General features: G+C 47.1%; 1 protein-coding gene and 3 non-coding genes across 5 annotated transcripts in view; 2 read left to right on the top strand and 2 right to left on the bottom strand.

Annotated features, from left to right (window-relative positions):
- LOC140422014 (uncharacterized) overlaps positions 1 to 20,197 on the top strand; it is a 332,008-nt gene that overhangs the window by 292,809 nt on the left and 19,002 nt on the right. The gene's annotated exons all lie outside the window — the stretch shown is intronic.
- Positions 7,205 to 7,276, bottom strand: trnae-cuc (transfer RNA glutamic acid (anticodon CUC)). Its single transcript has one exon. It is a non-coding gene; the product is annotated as a tRNA-Glu (tRNA).
- trnae-cuc (transfer RNA glutamic acid (anticodon CUC)) lies at positions 8,460 to 8,531 on the bottom strand. Its single transcript has one exon. It is a non-coding gene; the product is annotated as a tRNA-Glu (tRNA).
- Positions 9,780 to 9,851, top strand: trnae-uuc (transfer RNA glutamic acid (anticodon UUC)). The gene has a single exon. It is a non-coding gene; the product is annotated as a tRNA-Glu (tRNA).

Genomic DNA, 20,197 nt, shown 5'->3' with positions numbered 1-20,197 from the left:
TGGACTTTCTGAATTTTCCCTCAGTGAACCCGAACAGGTGCCAGAGTGTGGCGACGAGGGGATTTTCACAGTAGCTTCATTGCAGTGTTTCCTTACCTGAGAAAGGACATATTGGCACTGGAGGGAGTGCAGAGGAGATTCACTAGGTTGACCCCAGAGTTGAGGGGATTAGATTATGACGAGAGGTTGAGTAGACTGGGACTGTACTCATTGGAGTTTAGAAGGATGCGGGGGGGATCTTATTGAGACATATAAAATTATGAAGGGAGTAGATAGGATAGATGCGGGCAGGTTGTTTCCACTGGTCGGGGAAAGCAGAACTAGGGGGCATAGCCTCAAAATAAGGGGAGGTAGATTTAAGCCGGAGTGTAGGAGGAACTTCTTCACCCAAAGGGTTGTGAATCTTTGGAAGTCCTTGCCCAGTGAAGCAGTTGAGGCTCCTTCTTAAAACGTTTTAAAGAAAAAGATAGATGCCTTTCTAAAGAATAAAGGGGATATGGCGTAAGGGCCGGAGAGTGGCGCTGAGTCCACAAAGATCAGCCATGATCTCATTAAATGGTGGAGAAGGCTCGAGGGGCCAGATGGCCTACTCCTGTTCCAAGTTCTTATGTTCTTAACGTAAGCCTACTTATGACAATTTTAAAGATTATCATTGACTTTTACCAATTTTTACAGGAGCACCATAGAAAACATCTCATCTAGCTGCATCACAGCTTGTGTTATGGGCCAGGGTTTAGAAAACTCCAAAGTATATCATGGAGTTCACCTGACCTACAATTGTTTATTGATTTTGGTTACGATGAGCACAGGGCCTGCCTTTCAGGGGTTATTCAACAGAGGCCTTAACACACACAGTAAGCATTTGTATCAATTACAAACATAAATACCCGACACAGCTACTGTAATCTATGTATAACCCTTAATAAATTCCCCCCTTTAACTTTTCCAATTTAATAACTAGATCCCATAAACCAGTACCTCCTTTTCAAAGGTGTGGCCCAGCACACAGAACTCAAGACCTGGTTTGGATGCTCTTGTTTCCTTTCCAAAACAGCAGGTTTGAATTCCTTCCAGAAAACAATTATTTCTTTTCAAGTTATCAAGCAGTCTGGAAACAGCTTTTAAAATGAAGATAGAGAGAGACAGGCCAAAATACTCCTCTTTCTGAGTACAGCAGCCAAAAATGTGAGAACGAAAGCAAAACACTCAGAGCCACAAAACAGCCCCAAACCAAAGCGAAAGTAAATCCAACTCCCAGAGCCACAGCCCAGATCCACCCACACAATGACATCACTGAAGCCTTGTGATGAGTCAAAACATTTCTTAAAGGGACACTCCCATGACACTGGTATGGCAACTGCTCAGCCCAAGACTGTAAGAAACTACAGAGAGTTGTGAACACAGCCCAGTCCCTCACACAAACCCGCCTCCCATCCATTGACTCTGTCTACACCTCCAGCTGCTTTGGGAAAGCGGGCAGCAAAATCAAAGACCTCCCACTGAGGTTATTCTCTTTTCCAATCTCTTCCATTGGGCAGGGGTTACAAAAGTCTGAGAATACGCAATAACAGATTCTAAACAGCTTATTTCCCGCTGTTACCAGACTCCTGAATGACTCTCTTATGGACTGAACTGATCTCGCCACACATCTTCTCTACTGAGTAGCACTACGCTCCGTATGCTTTACCTGATATCTATGTATTTAAATTGTGTATTTATCATATGTCCTATGTTTTTTCATGTATAAAATGATCTGTCTGTATTGTACGCAGAACAATACGTTTCACTGTACCTCGGTACACATGAATACATTTAATCAAATCAAACTTTGTTCATTCTGACACTTGATGAAGTGGGAGGGTCGGAGGGTTTCTTTCTGCTGGATTGGCCGGTCTCACGACTTTGCTTCCAGTGGACCGATGCTCTTTGAGCCTGGGGGAGAGCACATTTCCACGGGAATGATCCACAAAGGCTGAAGTACATTAATTTTATCCTGGATAGTAAATAGTGTTATTCCCCCACTACAGGTGGATCTAAAAGAAACCAGATGGGTTTTTACAACTATCGACAATGCTTTCATGGTCATCAATGACTTTTAATTCCAGATTTTTAATTAATTTAAATTTCACCATCTGCCGAACCTGGATCCCTATTGCATTATCCTGGGTCTCTGGATTACTGGTCTGGCTATTGTTTTCCGAGATGTGTTTTGTGAGAGATGAAGTCACTATAGCCAATAAGTGAGTTATTTTCGAGTTGTTTCCTTTACGTCCTGTACTTTCCCACCAAATTGCAGACAAAACAGCAGCAACTGTACTGTGTATAAACGTGTGTTATTGTAACTACTCCCACAGATGCTTCGGTTCGCTGAAGCATTCCCTGCATGTTTGTAATAAAGATTCCTAAACTTCGACCAACTCTGGACTCCGAGTGGCATTTGTCCCACAAGAACCTGGTGTCAGGAACAGGATCCACTGACGGCTCTGATTAAAGGCAAGTCCCCTTTGACAGCAGATACCGGGGTGAGTATTGTTTGTTTTATACCACCCGTGTTTAGTTCAGTCTGACTGACCACTGGGGACTCCTCAGAACCTCAGGGAGCTGTTTCTGGTCTGTTTCTTTGACATCCATTTAATGGAATTTCAATAACTGGGACATTTCAGGCAGGGAATTGTCGGTTTTACACCAAGGATATGTTTGGGGGCGATGTTGAAGTCCCTGTAACCGAGAGGGTTTAGTAGCTGCCGAAAAATGAGGGGATAAAGGCGTACGGGAGGCTAAACAGAAAGAGTTAGGCAGTTGGACAGAGTTTGGCGTGTGTTCAGAGGTCCCAGATAGGGGTCAGCCAGCATCAACACATCGATGGATCTGCACAGAAAAGGTCCAACCGGATGGCGTTTATAAGGCCCAAGGTGAGGTTAGTGGCTCAGAAATTTGAAAAAGTCTTGGGAGATAAAGAGGTCAGAGTGGACTCGCCCACAGTGGGAAAGGTAATTTTGAAATTTCTTTGCCCCTTTTCGTGGCATTTTCCCGGAACTTTCAGTCAAGAAACATAAAAGCTGCATTTGCGCTGGGGGATCACCTCCAGAGGGCAGTGTTTCTGCAACCTCCTACGGTGCCAGATGTATGGAAGACTTTGGAAGTTCAATAAGTTTGTCTATGTTGTGAACAATGTTTCAGAGTGTATGGCACTTCTCAGTTAGATCAGTTTTGTTCAAGTCGGGTTGTCTCTACCTGAAGGCAGAAGCTGCCGTGCTTTATTGGTACCAAGGCAGGAAACTCTCGGGCATCTTTATGATGCATGTTGATGACTGCCTATGTGGTGATACTAGTGAGTTCCAAAACAATGTTACTGACAGGATCAGAACAACATTTAAGGTTGGAGTCAGACTTCTGGGACCTTTAAATAAATTGGCATGGAAATCGGGCAGTGTGGGTCTGACGTGACTTTACATCAACAATCTCACGGAGACAGTATGAACCCTGTCACAGTCAATGGGGCCGGGGCCTCACAGAAAGATGAAGGTGTTTCCAAAGCTGGGACTGAGCTGCTGCAAAGTTGAATTGACGAATGGGGCCCACAGGCAAGGCCGGATACAGGTTTTGATGTCTTCGAGCTGAGTTCTGTAATGAAACATCCAGAGGTCGAGGATATTTAACGGGCAAACAAAACATTAAAAAATACAAGATGGAGAAATGTGCATTGAAATTTCCATCTTTGGGTGAGCTGCAAAATATAAAATTGATTTTTTTAGTGATGCCTCACTCGGATGAGCCTGGCTCAGTGTCTGTACACTGAGTGATGTTTAAAAATCTCTTTCAGCAGAAGAACAGACAAACATTTCTCATTCTAAATTCAAAGGTCGATGATATTCAGCTCCCATGAATCGAGTGACTCTGTCACATCTTGATGTGATGTTTGGTGTGAAATTTCATTCTGTAACTCCTCCCCTTCTAATATCCTGTAAAAGGAGTTTACAAAAGCCATCACTGTTAGTGCAGGATACCCAAATGAAATGTGAAATTTGATCCTATTGTAAGATCCGGGTTTGGCTTCAATCTCAATTGTAACACTCAAATCAATTACACGTCAGACTGTGTTGTGAAAGTTACCTGCAGCTCCTGACTAGTTGCAGACCATTCCGGGTACAAGAATGTTGTCACAGAATTTATTAAGTTAATTGTAATAAGTACAAAATCACAATAATTAACAAAGGCAGTGGATCAGTCCGTTCACTCTGGATCACCAGCTCTCAGCTTCCAGGTGACTGTGGAGCTGTCTCTTGTTTTGTTGACTGAAGTCTATCCTCTTACTTCATGTTGAGTTGTGCACCGAGCTCCAGAAAATTGTAGCTCATTAACCCTTTCTACTACCTACCTCTGCGCATGGTCGGTAGTATCCTGTGTTCAGTTTTGGTCTCCTTACTTGAGAAAGGACGTGCTGGCACTGAAGGGTGTGCAGAGGAGATTCACTCGATTAATCCCAGAGCTGAAGGGGTTGGATTACGAGGAGAGGTTGAGTAGATTGGGACTGTACTCGTTGGAATTTAGAAGGATGAGGGGGGAATCTTTATAGAAACATATAAAATTATGAAGGGAATAGATAGGATAGATGCGGGCAGGTTGTTTCCACTGGCGGGTGAAAGCAGAACTAGGGGGCATAGCCTCAAAATAAGGGGAAGTAGATTTAGGACTGGGTTTAGGAGGAACTTCTTCACCCAAAGGGTTGTGAATCTATGGAATTCCTTGCCCAGTGAAGCAGTAGAGGCTCCTTCAGTAAATCTTTTTAAGATAAAGATAGATAGTTTTTTGAAGAATAAAGGGATTAAGGGTCATGGTGTTCGGGCCGGAAAGTGGAGCTGAGTCCACAAAAGATCAGCCAAGAACCGTGGGAGAATCGTCATCTTAACAGTCTGCACCCTCCCCGCCAATGACAGCGGGAGCGCATCCCACCTCCGGACCTCCTCCCTCACTCGTTCCATCAGTTGGGACAGGTTGAGCTTGTGCAACCTGTCCCAGTCCCGTGCCATCTGAATCCCCAAATATCGGAAACTCTCCCCCACCAGCCTGAACGGCAACCCCTTCAGCCTACTCTCCTGCCCCCTCGCCTGAATTACAAACAACTCGCTCTTAGCCATGTTCAATTTGTATTCGAAGAACCGGCTAAATTCTCTCAGAGTTGCCATAATACCGTCCATCCCCACCATTGGGTCTGATACATATAACAGCAGATCATCTGCATATAACAAGACTCTATGTTCGACTCTTTCCCCCCCCCCCCCCCCCCCCCCCCCCCCCCCCGGACTAGCCCTTTCCAACCCCTAGAAGATCTCAGTGCAATTCTACAGTGCAATCTCAGTGCAATCTCTATGGCCAGCACAAACAGTAGTGGGGAGAGAGGGTAGCCCTGTCTTGTCCCACGGTGCAGTCTAAAGTAGTCCGATGTTGTCCTGTTCGCCTCCGGGGCAGGAGACAATAGCCTAACCCAGTCGATGAACCCCGCCCTGAACCCGAACCATCCTAGTACCTCCCACAGAAAATCCCACTTGACCCGGTCAACAGCCTTTTCAGCATCCATGGCTACCACTATCTCTACCTCCCTACTCTCCAGGGGCATCATAATCACGTTGAGCAGCCTTCTTATGTTGGCCACCAGCTGCCTCCCCTTTACAAACCCGGTTTGGTCCTCCACAGTTACATCCGGTACACAGTCCTCAACTCTGGTCACCAAAATGTTGGCCAGTAGCTTGGCGTCTACGTTAACCAAAGAGATCGGCCTGTGTGACCCACAGGCCTCCGTGTCCTTATCCCGTTTCAGAATGAGCGAGATGGTGGCCTGCGACATCGTCGGGGGTAAACTCCCTCTGCCTGTTGCCTTGTTAAAGACCCTGACCAGCACCGGCCCCACTATCCCAGCAAATTTTTTGTAAAACTCCTCCGGATACCCGCCCGGCCCCGGGGCTTTACCCAATTGCATGACCTTCTGGCCCCCAATACCTCTTCGATCCTGACCAGGGCCCCCAGTCCGTCCACCAACGTCTCCCCACTCTTGGGAAGGTCAGTCCGTCCAGGAATCGCCTCATTCCCCCGGGTGGTTCCGAAGTGTACAGGTTCCTACAAAAGTCCCTAAAGACCTTGTTTAGCCCTGCTGGAACACCCACTAGATTACCGTCCCCATCCACTACCCTCCCTATTTCCCTAGCCGCTTCCCTCTTCCTCAGTTGCTGTGCAAGCATTCTACTGGCCTTCTCCCCATGCTCATAAATCACCGTTACCTTCCTATGCTGCTCTACAGCCTTGCCTGTAGTCAGCACCCCAAATTCGGCCTGCAGCCTCTGTCGTTTCCTGAGTAACTCTGGCCTCGGGGATTCCGCGTAATTCCTGTCCGTCCGTAGAATTTCCTGAATGAGTCGGTCCGTCTCTGCCCTATCTGTTCTGTCCCTGTACACCCGGGTTGAAATCAGCTCCCCTCTCAACACTACCTTCAGTGCCTCCCAGAGCACCGCTGCTGAGACTTCTCCAGTATTGTTCACCTGCAGGTAATTCTGCATGCATTTCCTCAGCTTCTCACACACCGCCTCATCTGCAAATAGTCCAACTTCCAGCCTCCATGGTGGGTGCTGAAAGCTGTCTTTACAAAACTGCTGGTCTACCCAGTGCGGAGCATGGTCCGATCTGGCAATTGCCGAATATTCTGCCCCCACCATTCCGGCCAGCAGGTCCAGACTCACAACAAAGTAGTCAATTCGGGAGCACACCTTGTGGACGTGGGAGTAGTACGAGAACTCCCTCGCCGGCGGCCGGCTAAATCTCCACGGATCTGCTCCCCCCATTTCCTTTGAGCTTCTTTAGGTGTATTCAGCTCCTGTGACCTCAATGGACTGAATAATTTCAGTTAGAAGTTTTCTTGTCATCACGTTGGAGATTTGCACCGAGATCGGGGAGATATTTCTGTCTGTGAGAGCAATAACATCTGGCCCAATACAACGCAGATTTGCGCTTGCGTCAACATCTCTCTCACTTGCAGCCAATCACTGACCGTTTCTTCCTGCCTCTGTATTTGTTCTCGACCTGCTGCACTTCTGACTTTATCAGCTCTGATGTGAAACAACAAATGTCACTGTACTGATTCTGGCAGAGCTCTTTTCTGTGAAACTGCGATTCAGCTTCGTTGAACATTTTGCTAGACAACAATAATACATCATTCCCTGACCGGGAATCGAACCAGGGCTGCGGCGGTGAGAGCGCCGAATCCTAACCACTAGACCACCAGGGAAACTGACAAGGAAAGTTGTAACCCGGGTTGACAGTACATCACTCACCTTTTATTTTGGTTTTTGAGTTTTCATTAGAAGTATACAAAATTACCTGTTTAAAATGAAGACAAGTGACATCTTCAGCCAATCACAACACCGATTGTTGTTCGCTGTAACATGAAATCGACAGTGAGGTGAAATAGTCCCAAAAGCTGCTCATGTGTAACTTCCAATTTCCTAAACCCACCAACCTTATCACTGTGGCTCCTGTGAAACTGACAACACGTCATCCAGCGGTCATTCATTCGTCATTTCAAATAACTCATTTTACTTTTTGAAAACATAGTTAATCCTTTTCGCAATTAAGTTTTGATCAAAATTAGAATAGTTTCCAATTTTTGATGTTCTTATTCTGAACTGAAGCTATCACACGTTTGCGGAACAAACACAAACTCTCCTGTTTCACACTGGGCAGGAATATTAAAAAGTACTCATCTGTAACTATGAGGAAAGCTTCCTGGTTCCGATTTGTTGTTAAACATTAACACAACACGTCATCTCACAGCCATGGGACATTTACACTTCCACAAGTTTTGAATGAGATTATTTCTTGCCTGGCTCCACAGTAGGTGAGAGAGGGACAAGCAGCAGGATTTTACCCGAACGCGGGGACTGCAGCTTCAATCAGCGGGTTACTGCCCATCCCGGGGACACTCCAACCAGGAGCAAAGCTCCCAATACACCGAGCACAGGCTCAGAAACATGCAGGTAGATTATACCCCGCTCACTTAACCTCCGAGCAGCATTTACACAATCCCTCAGTCAGTGGAACATCCTTTGAGCTTCTTTAGGTGTATTCAGATCCTGTGACCTCAATGGACTGAATAATTTCAGTTAGATGTTTTCTTGTCATCACGTTGGAGATTTGCACCGAGATCGGGGAGATATTTCTGTCTGTGAGAGCAATAACATCTGGCCCAATACCACGCAGATTTGCGCTTGCGTCAACATCTCTCTCACTTGCATTGCAGCCAATCACTGACCGTTTCTTCCTGCCTCTGTATTTGTTCTCGACCTGCTGCACTTGTGACTTTTTCAGCTCTGATGTGAAACGACAAATGTCACTGAACTGATTCTGACTCCTTTCTGTGAAACTGCGATTCAGCTTCGTTGAACGGTTTGGTGGACAACAATAAAGCATCATTCCCTGACCGGGAATCGAACCCGGGCCGCGGCGGTGAGAGCGCCGAATCCTAACCACTAAACCACCAGGGAAACTAACAAAGAGGAAACTTCAAATTTTGATCAAAACTTAATTGCGACAAAACGTTCAACGAAGCTGAATCGCAGTTTCACAGAAAAGAGCTCTGCCAGAATCAGTTAAGTGATATTTGTCGTTTCACATCAGAGCTGAAAAAGTCACAAGTGCAGCAGGTCGAGAACAAAGACAGGGGCAGGAAGAAACGGACAGTGATTGGCTGCAAAGTGAGAGAGATTATGAAGCAAGCAAAAATTTGAGTGGTATTGGGCCAGATTTTGATGCTCACACAGACACAGTAATTTCCGCCCCCCCCCCCGATCAGGGTCCGAATCTCGGGCGTGATGACAAGAAAACTTCGAACTGAAATTATTCAGTCCATTGAGGTCACAGGAGCTGAATACAACAGAAGAAGCTCAAAGGAAGCGCCAGTCACTGAGGGATTGTGTAAATGCTGCTCGGAGGTTAAGTGAGCGGGGTATAATCTACCTGCATGTTTCTGAGCCTGTGCTCGGTGTATTGGGAGCTTTGCTCCTGGTTGGAGTGTCCCCGGGATGGGCAGTAACCCGCTGATTGAAGCTGCAGTCCCCGCGTTCTGCTGGCAGCGAGTGAATGGAGAATTAGGGTAAAATCCTGCTGCTTGTCCCTCTCTCACCCACTGTGGAGCCGGGGAAGAAAGAAACACATTCCAAACTTGTGAAAGTGTAAATGTCACAAGGCTGTGGGATGACGTGTTGTGCTAATGTTTAACAACAAATCGGAACGAGGAAGCTTTGCCTCATAATTACAGATGACTAAGTTTTAATGTCCCTGCCCAGTGTGAAACAGGAGAGTTTGTGTTTGTTCCGCAAACGTGTGATAGTTTCAGTTCAGAAAAAGATCAACAAAAATTGGAAACTATTCTAATTTTGTTCAAAACTTAATTGCGAAAAGGATTAACTATGTTTTCAAAAATTAAAATGAGTTATTTGAAATGACGAATGAATGTCCGCTGGATGACGAGTTGTCAGTTTCACAGGGGCCACAGTGATAAGGTTGGTGGGTTTTGGAAATTGGAAGTTACACATGAGCAGCTTTTGGGACTATTTCACCTCACTGTCTATTTCATGTTCCAGCGAACAACAATCGGTGTTGTGATTGGCTGAAGATGTCACTTGTGTTCATTTTAAACATGTAATTTTGTATACTTCTAATGAAAACTCGGAAATCAAAATAAAAGGTGAGTGATATACTGTCAACTCAGGTTACAACTTTTATCGTTAGTTTCCCTGGTGGTCTAGTGGTTAGGATTCGGCGCTTTCACCTCCGCGGCCCGGGTTCGATTCCCGGTCAGGGAATGATGAATTATTGATGTCCAGCAAAATGTTCAATGAAGCTGAATCGCAGTTTCACAGAAAAGAGCTGTGCCAGAATCAGTCCAGTGACATTTGTCGTTTCACATCAGAGCTGAAAAAGTCACAAGGGCAGCAGGTGGAGAACAAAGACAGTTTCCCTGGTGGTCTAGTGGTTAGGATTCGGCCCGGGTTCGATTCCCGGTCAGGGAATGATGAATTATTGTTGTCCAGCAAAATGTTCAATGAAGCTGAATCGCAGTTTCACAGAAAACTGTGCCAGCAGAACGCGGGGACTGCATTAAAACTTAGTCAATAATTTGAGTGAGAAATTTTCCTGATGCCACGCCCGAGATTTGCACCCAGATCTGGGAGATACTTGTATCTGGTGAGCAATAACATCTGGCCCATTACCACCCAAATTTTGGTTGACGTCAGCATCTCTCCGTCTCTTCCAGCATATGTACTTGTTCTCAACCTGCTGCACTTGTGACTTTTTCAGCTCTGATGTGAAACAACAAATCTCACTTAACTGATTCTGGCAGAGCTCTTTTCTGTGAAACTGCGATTCAGCTTCGTTGAACGGTTTGCTGGACAACAATAAAGCATCATGCCCTGCCCGGGAATCGAACCCAGATCCGCGTCAACATCTCCCTCATTTTGCTGAATTCCAGTCGATTCGTCAAGCATGATTTTCCCTTTCATAAATCCATGCTGACTCTGCCCAATCCTGCCACTGTTTTCCAAGTACTGTGCAATAATTTTGGGATTCTCACATCCCTACAGTGCAGGAGGCCATTCACCGTATTTTATTACAATGAAATAAAGGTAACTACAAAGACATGAGAGAGGAGCTAGCCGGAGTTGATTGGAAAAGGAACCTAGCAGGGAAGATAGTGGAACAGCAATGACAGGGGCTTTGGGGGGTTATTAGGCAGGCACAACAGAAATTCATCCCAAGGAGCAGAATATATGCTAAGGGGAGGACAAGGCATCCATGGCTGATGAAGGATGTCAAGGACAGCATAAAAACTAAAGAAAAAGTTTACAAAGTGGTGAGGATTAGTGGGAAGCCAGAGGATTGGGAAGCCTTTAAAAGCGAGCAGAGGACAAATGTTGCTCGTTTTAGCCTTAGTTTAATTGCTCTTGTTCTATCACCTTTGATCTTGAGTCACCAGGTATCTTTCTCATACCGCCACGTGGTTCAAGTCCGAGTAATGATCAATAATCCAACACACCGCTTAGTAAGAGTTAAATCAACGCACATTTATTATATACAGTAAATACTTATACGTTAATTCTACTTCTAAGCTACTTCCTACAACTAACAGGCCAATACTTAACTTTGGGAATGGCCCACCAGGTCAGGGAAACGAATGGCCTTTCGTATGGGTTCTGAGCCTGCGGGATTCAAAGCTGGTACAGGTCGATAGCCAGGAGCGCCTATCTCGTAGCGAGTGTTGAAGTAAGACTTACCATTTTAGCAGCTGTTGCAGAAGGTCAGCAGAAGGGTCTCGAGGGATGGAGAGAGGAGAAGAAGGGTGCAGAGAGATCGATTTGAACTTGGACTCTATTCTTATAGTCCCCAGAGGCTTCCCGCCTTTCGGGGCGGACCCTGTACCTGGTTCCAAGTGATTGGACGTTGTCCCAATCACTTGGTTCGATATTCTCCAATGCTGGAGCGATTCCTTGATCAGTGGGCGGTTTTGGGGTGGTCGTTCACCTCTCTTTGTGTAGGCTTCTACTGGCGCCGACTAGTCTGGGTTGGCTTTGTGTCTAATTTGTTGCACATTGTTCCCGGGGATTGCTAATTAATATTCAGATGGCCGGTGTGTTGTTCTGCTGATGGCTGCAGGTATCGATTCTGTCTGGCCTCCCCAGAGGCGAATACACAGTTTTACCTGCAGCTGTTTGTTTTAGTCCTGTTGGCTGATTTTCCCATCAGCCTCTTCCGTTTGCCATTTTAAATCGGGGTTTGGCCATTCTAATCGGGAGTTAGCCATTTTAACTGGCTACATTTCCTCCTTGTGATCCTAACGCGAAGATTGAAGGATCACATCATTATGTTACTTTCCATTCCCTGACCCGGGGGGGGGGGGGGGGGGGGGGGGGGGGCACTTCCTTCATGGCCTCTGCACTGACCATATCTATGCACAAAATTTTTTAACTAACAATTCTAAGGGCGCTATGTCAGACAGGGACATGCATTACAAAACAACAAACTTGGAACCTCTAACTTATCCTTAATATACTACACTCGCTTAAACATTCCATTATCCTACCTTCCTCAATCATACAACAAAATCATAGCATTTCAGACAGTCTTTCCTGGCTTGGCAGTCAAGCTCAGGATCATACAATTTTTGCTCATGAAAAAGTTTTTCACATCTCTTTATTTACAACAACAATAAACGCAAGTGAATGCACTTTATTATTTTATAATAGATCGCGGGGGTCGGGGGTCTGGTCGTAACCGAACATAAGGGATCTGATCCTATATACCGGGGTTCGAGCGCGGTAGGTTATCCTTCTTTATTTTCGTAGACGTACCAGGTTATGAACCTGGCACACCAAGAAGATGTAGTGTCGCTGGTGACTGGGCTCTGGGTACTGCGGGACAATGAAACATTAACGGCTGGGGGGGGGGGTTGAAGTCATGGGGTTCGCGGTCACGCGCAACCAAATGTCCAATAACATTATGTTGATCCATATGAAGGAAGTCCTCATGGCTGTTCTCTTTCCTTTTCTTTCTTTGTTTTCTCCGATCCTGGAGCTTCTGGAGTTCTGTAGAAACAAGCATAGTGTCTGTAACTATCTTTGTTTAATATCTGGTATGCTAGTGTGTCTGTCCTTTTGTGCCAATTATTCCCTTTATAGTTGGTCACTATGTGTGACTCCCTCATTTTAAAAAAAAACAAATTTTAGGAGAAGACACACTTCCCAATGATGAACCAGTGCTGATTTAGCATCCAAATGTTCCAGGATGTAAATAGCAGATGGCTGGCAACCTAAAGGCTACCTAAACAAACAAAACCTTTTGAACTGAAAAATGCCAAAATGAGGTGCGTATGGGCAGCGACGGGTACGATTTGGATGGAGTCCCCGGGTAGGACGGCTACCAATGCCGTGGCTCTACTACCCGAGCGTAGTTGACCAGTGGGGGGTTTCCAGGCAGGGCGGGTCTCAAACTGTTTCTCCACTGCCTGAGCAACCGACAAGTACGGGCAAAAATGTAGTCATCGTGGTGGGGCTGCCGTCGTGGTTCTATCCTTCGAACCAGAAGGGCAGTTACGATCGGGCGTCTGGTACCCGAACAAGTGTCTGCAGACAAGCTAGTTCCGCTGAACAAGTGTCTGGCAACAGTGGGTCTCTGTGGGCAAGTGCTCAGAGGTTTCAGGTGAATTGGCGTCTGGCAATGGTTAGTCTCTGAAGGCAAGTTCTCAGAAGTTTCGGCCGGATAGGCGTGTGGCAGTGAGAAAAATTCTCCTGTCGGACATACAACATTTAACAAACTTACAAACACCATAAAAAATTCTGCAGGTGCCATCAGAAAGGACAACACTTCTCCCAAGCGGTTCCTTTAAAACATCATCTGGACACCTCTGTTCTCGGTTGCAAACAGGGTCGCAAAGGGGTTGGCGGTTTGGGAGTCAGACCCGAGGTCGTCACCTTCTCCCGGGTGCCAAACTCTGGCGTGGATTAGGGCTGAAAGGGCTGCATGGTGTGAGGTGGGGGTCACTCTCGTCGTTGCGGACGAGTCGGTACGAGTTGTCTCGGTGCCAGTAATTGGTGTCTAGTTGTTTGGGGACAAAATCGGGGTCGTCAGTGTGGTTCGGTGGTTGGTGGTGGGGCTTGTTCAGGAAAGTGATCAGGAAGGGATCACGTGTATCGAAGTAGGAGTCGCTAGGTGTGGGTCCTGGTGTATGAGGATAATAGGGAGGTGTGCTGTGGCTATCGTCCGAGTCACAGTCGCTGTCTCTGCTGCTGCAGTCTGTGGGCGTTCCGGGGCGGAGTGTATATTTCGGGGATGGAGTCGAGGTCGAGTCCGTGGCTGGGCTGGACGTGGTGGGGTTTGGTAGGGTTATGTTAGCTGTGGGCGGGGTGTGGTGTGCTGCGTCAAGCATGACGTGGTGTGCGTGGTTCGACTGTGTTCCATAAGCCTTCAGCTGGTTTATATGAAACCACGCAGTCTTACCATTGGGGTACTTTATTTTGTAAACGGAAGGGCTTACTTTATCCGCAATGGAATACGGACCCGAGTATTTTGGTGACAGGAACGTGCTGGGGTTATATACAGAAAGCATCACTTGCTGTCCGATACTGTACTCAGTCGCATGCACTGTCTTGTCGAAATAAGCCTTGCTCTGTTTCTTCTTGGTGCCCAATTTTACTGCGGCTGCTAGCTGAGCCGTTTTAACATTTGCAACAATTGCTCCACGGCTTTCTCGTGTGTGAGGGCCATCACTTCGGGGCTGGTCAGGTCCAAACCTAACAAATATTCTGTGCCTTGCATGGGGCGTCCGGTCATGAGGGTGTGTGGGGTGTAACCTGTGGAGGTAGAAATAGTGTTACGCAAAACATCGGCGCAAAAGGGAGGACTGAGTCCCAAGTGGTGTTGTTCTGCTGGACCATTTTTCTGAGGGTGGTTTTTAGGGTCCGATTCATGCGCTCCACGATACCACTCGACTGTGGGTGGTGTGCTATGTGGAATTTTTGGATGATGCCAAATATCGTGAGGACGTTCTGCATGACACGTCCCGTAAAATGGGAACCTTGGTTGGATTCAATGTGCGGGTGAGTCCCAATCTTGTAATCATGTGGTGGGTCAAAATCTTGGATGTGGTTTTTGCAGTGTTTGTGTGGGCTGGGAATGCTTCCACCCATTTTGTAAATGTGTCTATGACCACATGTACATATTTATAGCCATTCCTGCAAGGGGGCAATGGTCCTATAAAATCAATATGGAGGTTAGTCCAGGGACCATTAACAGGTCGGGTGTGGCTGAGTTGGGCCATTTTGGCATGTCTGTCTGGATTATTCTGGGCGCAGATAAGACAATTCTCTATGTAATGGTTTACATCATCCTTTAAATTCGGCCACCAACAAAGCTGCTTGAGATGGGCTGTAGTGGGATCGATTCCCTGATGTCCATGACCGTCATGGAACAAGTAAATCAATTGGTTCCTGTCCTGTTCAGGAACCACATAAAGGGTGTCCTTTCACACCACACCGTCATGTGTGGTCAGTGTATTTCTAAATCTCTCATAGGGAGCTGGATAGTTTCCCTTTACAATCTCCTTGAGATTGGTGTCCTGCTTCTGGGCCTCCACTAGATCCTCGATCTTTGTCTGTGAGACCTGAGCTGCACTCACTGCGCGCTTTCAGGGGGTTTCCAAAAATACCCATGTCTGGAACCTGCGTTAGCCAGTGCGTCGGCTTTTACATTTCCAGGCAGGGAGGAACGATGGTGGCTGCGGACTTTGATGATTCTAAAAGTCCTGTTCTGGGCTTTTTCTAAAATATGACGGAGCAATGGGGCTGAGGGGAGGGGTTTTCCGTCTGCGGAAACAAATCCTCTTGCTTCCCACAGGGGCAGAAATTCCGTAAGGCTGTTACAGACATAGAGGCTGTCGGAGTATATGTCTGCTGGGCTGGGGAAGGAATCTGGGTGTTCAACTATATATATACGATGGCCGCGAGCTCTGCTGCCTGCGCGCCTAAGTGTCCGGGTAGTTTTAACGATATTTCCTCGAGGGCGCGTTCCTGCACGTCCTCGACATAGATACCGCAACCTGTTATGCGTTTCCCATCCAAGACCTTGGAAGATCCATCCACATAAATCTTTAAGGGCTCACACGTGTCCGTGTGCGGGGGGCTCGGAGTTGAATTCTCTATCTTTCTGGGGGGTGTTTTAGCGATAAAGGGGCCTGTGTTGTGGTGTCGAGAGATAATCTCACAGTCATGGGAGGTCCCGGGGTATTGTAAATTGTCGGCTAAATAGGTGTGTGTCTTTGTCCTTTTCACAGTGATGTCCCATCCCTGCAAGAGAAGGGTCCATCTAGCTGCTCTTATTTGACTGACGGTACCGTCCTTGAGTTGTCCGTCCAGTAAAAGCTGGGTGGGGGTGTGTTCGGTGAGAATTGTGATGGGGTTCAGTCCGGTAATGTATGAAAAATACTGGACTGCCCAGAAAACTGCGAGCAGGTGCCTCTCACAGGCTGAAAATCCCTGCTCCACAGCATCTAAAAGTCGTGAGGCGTAAGCTACGGGCCTTAACTGGTCGTGCCGTTCCTGGAGGAACACGGCCGAAAGGGTGCAGTCTGTGGTCGCTACCTCTATAGCGTAAGGGGAAAGCGGGTCTGGAACTTGTAGTGCGGGGGCTGCTATGAGTGCCTGTTTTAAAGAGTCCACAGCATCTGTATGCTGTGGAAGCCATTCCCAGGGGTCTCCTTTCTTTAGGAGGTCTGAGAGGGGCGCTGCCTTTCTGGCGACACCGTCAATGTGGTTTCGGCAGTAGCCAACCAGTCCTGAAAACGGCCGGAGGGCTGAAACGATATGGGGAAGGGGCAATTTAGCAATCGAGTCAATCCTTTTATGCTCGATCTCGCGTTTACCGTGCGTGATAATTGTTCCCAAATATATCACTTTTTCTTCCAAAATCTGGGCCTTTTTGGGGTTGACTTTACAACCAATTGAATGTAATAGTTCCAGGAGTTCGGACAGAAGCTCAATGTGCTCTTCCTTGGTGTCTGTCTACAGTAGTAGGTCATCTACATACTGTACCAGACATTCGGGGCGAGAGAATTTGGCTAAACCATTTGCCAGCTGTCGGTGGAAAATGGAGGGGGAGTTGTGGAATCCTTGTGGCAGGCATGTCCACGTGTATTGCTGTGCTTTAAAGGTGAAGGCAAATTTGTACTGGCACGCCTTTGCCAATGGAATGGACCAGAATCCATCACTGACGTCCAAAACCGTAAACTATCGGGAATTGAGTCCCTGCTTAAGCATGGTCTCAGGACTTGTTGCTACGGTGGGGCGACTTTGTTGAGTTCCCGATAATCGATGGTCAGTCGCCATGATCCATCGGGCTTTCTCACTGGCCAAATCGGGGCATTATTAGTGGAGGATACTGATCTAAGTACGCCCTGCTCTAATAAGCTCTCCATTACTTTTGAGATTTCTCCCTCTGCCTCTTGGGGAAATCCGTACTGTTTCTGGGGTCGAGGGTCAGGTCCTGTTACTTGTACGGAGCCAGTCATCCGTCCACAGTCATGCTTGTGGGTCGCGAATGCTGCCCTGTTCTTTTGCAGAACTGCCCTAACCTGCTTGTCCGTGCTAAGCGTGGTCGGGTTGAACCAAAATTCGCCGAAGGCACTAATTTTGTTCATATACTCTCCTATGATGAGTGTTGCGGGGGCTCTTGCGGATTTCGCCATCTTCCAGACACACTGGTTGACTGGATCGAATGAAAGATTATGGGAATTCATGAAATCAATTCCCAGAATGTGTTCTGCTGTGTGGGGCAGGTCAACTAAAACTACGGGGTGTTTGGTGGTGATGGTTCCGATTTGAATGGGTACAGGGGCTGTGATGTGTTCCTGCTGTGAGTGGCCTGTAAAGCCGCTGAGGGCGATAGTGGCTGTAGTGGGCCATGTGTCCTTTTGAAATAGGGTGGAGGAATTTATGGTGGTGCGGGACCCTCCTGTGTCCCAAAGAAATTCGATAGGCTGTCCCCGAATCTTTGCTGCAACTACGGGTTGTCCTGACCTATCCCAAAGGGTGTCTCGCAGACACAACTGAGTGAGCCCGTACACCGTCAGTCCGTTCCGGTCAAGTCCTTCTGATCCGAACGGGTGCTAAAGCTATGGATGGGCTCTGTCATTTCTTAATCAGAGTGCCTGTCTGTTGGGCTCTCTGGCTTTTTAGGGGCATTGCACTCTTTCACGAAATGTCCCAACTGTCCGCAATTGTAACACTCTTGTGACTTGGGTGGGGGACTGTTCTTTCCCTCATTTACCCATGCGGGGTTCTGGTGTGTTATTTTCACTGCCTGTATCTCTGCGGCGGCTTGCTTTTCCTCGGTGTTTTTAACGGTGGGTTTGCTTTGAACAGATTGCTCCCAAACACGGAACAATCTTTTCACCACCCATTTCTCATTATGGGCCTCCTCCGAGGGATCATAACTAGTACAGGATTTCTGTCCTGCATCTGTGGCATGGGAGATAAGGGTGCGGGTCCATTTGGCCATGTTGTCTGGGGACAAATGGACACGGTCTAAGTCTCCAAAAACGGCTGCGAAGTGAATCCACAGGCGTCCAGCGAACGCTGTGGGGTGCTCAGATTTCTTCTGCCTACATTTATTGAGGCCATCTACGGGGTCACCCCGGTTATACCCGATCGCATCCAGGATCGCGGTATGCATTTCTGCAAGGGTGCCTCCTCCTACATTCTGTGGGTCGGGAAGGGCTGCTGCTACCGACGGATCTAAACTTAGAACCATGAGCGTTAATGCTCTCTCTCATCCAGGAAGTACATGTGGGCCTGGCGTCTAACTGTGGCAAAGAAATGGTGGGAGTCTGAGCTGGGGAGGAACGGTGTGATCTTCTCTCACACGTCCCGTAATTGGGTCACTGTTAAGGGGGGTGGAATATAGATATTCCGCATCGTCCGATGTGGCTGTGCGGTGGGTGGTTACAGGGTTCATTGGATCCGGAACTATCTTCTGTGTGGATTGTCGGAGTGCTTTTCTCCTCTGGGGCTTTCCCTGCGCACATGTTCCCTGAACATATCTCTGTGCTGTTTCATGTAACTCTTCCCAATCAGGGCCATCTTCCTGGTCTAACTTTTCCCCAAAGGTGTCCTGAAAACCTTTTTGCACAGAAAGCAGTGATTGCAGCTCTGCAATCTGCTTCCGGCATTTTGAGTGATCTACGGTGCTCTGTCTTTGTTCTGTGGTGGCAGCGTAGAGTGCTCTTAATGCTGCCGTGAGATCACTACACTGTTTCTGTAGCATCTCTACCTGTTTTTCTGTCTCTTCTCTTACCAGGACTGCACATTGCGTGTCCTGATAGGCCTTTTCATATTGTGACTGGAAACTGCTTAAATGCGCCAGACAAGACTGGTGACCCCGTTTGGCTTCAACCACCTCTTCATCCTTTGCTGCCAATTTCCTCCTTAATTCTAAATTCTCTTTTTCAACTTCGCATACATCGACTTTACTCATCCGATGTATGCCCTCAACTTCTTTGCGGAGCGTCTTGACAACCTCCTCTGTGCCTCGCAATTGTGCAAAACAAGACACGATTGCCATCGGCTTGCGAACTTTTCCCAAGGTCTTTTTGTGTATCTCGCTCAGATTCTCCCACCAAGTATGCCCTATACGTCCGGGACCTGATTCCTCATTATCGCAGAAATCATTCCACAGGGGCCATCCTTTGCCCTTGAGATATTTCCGGATTTCCTCCTCCCAAATGGGACACTGTCCCACTCTACTGCTGCTGGTCGCAAATTCCTCAGGGTTCATGAGGCGCTGCATTGCCTGCATGGTCATCTTTCCTATCCGACTGCTTCATTTAAATTTGGAACAGGGGGCTAAGACGGTGTTGTGGATGCGGGTACGGCTTTCGCTAATTTCCGAAAATACAGACTTCCAACAGTTTTGACGCAACAAAAATCGATCAGTTTTACCTTATAGCCCTGTTAGTTACGCATGCATACACACACTTCCGAATTATGACTATTAATCAGAACCGCTTGAACACTTGTGGTTTTCTGTTTCCAATTGGTTTCTAATTCAAATTTCTTGGGTTCTCCCAGAGTGGTTTTCCACTTCTCGATCAGTCCCATCAGGATGTCGCCAAAAATGTTGCTAATTTTAGCCTTAGTTTATTTATTCTTATTCTGCCACCTTTGCTCATGAGTCGCCAGGTATCTTTCTGATACCGCCACGTGGTTCAAGTCAGAGTAATGATCAATAATCCAACACACCGCTTAGTAAGAGTTAAATCAACGCACATTTATTATATACAGCAATTAATACTTATACATTAAATCTACTGCTAAACTACTTCCTACAACTAACAGGCCAATACTTAACTTTGGAAATGGCCCACCAGGTCAGGGAAACGAATGGTCGTTTGAATGGGTTCTGAGCCTGCGGGAATCAAAAGCTGGTACAGGTCGATAGTCAGGAGTGTCTATCTGGTAGCGATCGCTGGAGTAAAACTTACGTTATCTTGCAGAAGGGTTTCGAAGGGTGCGGACAGGAGGAGAAGGGTCAAGTTGAACTTGGCCCCTATTCTTATAGTCCCCAGGGGCTTCGCACCTCTCGGGGCGGATCTTGTACCTGGTTC

The sequence above is a fragment of the Scyliorhinus torazame genome, chromosome 5 (genome assembly GCF_047496885.1).
Source record: "Scyliorhinus torazame isolate Kashiwa2021f chromosome 5, sScyTor2.1, whole genome shotgun sequence".
Lineage (NCBI taxonomy): Eukaryota > Metazoa > Chordata > Chondrichthyes > Carcharhiniformes > Scyliorhinidae > Scyliorhinus > Scyliorhinus torazame.
This window is presented reverse-complemented; position numbering and strand designations above follow the sequence as displayed.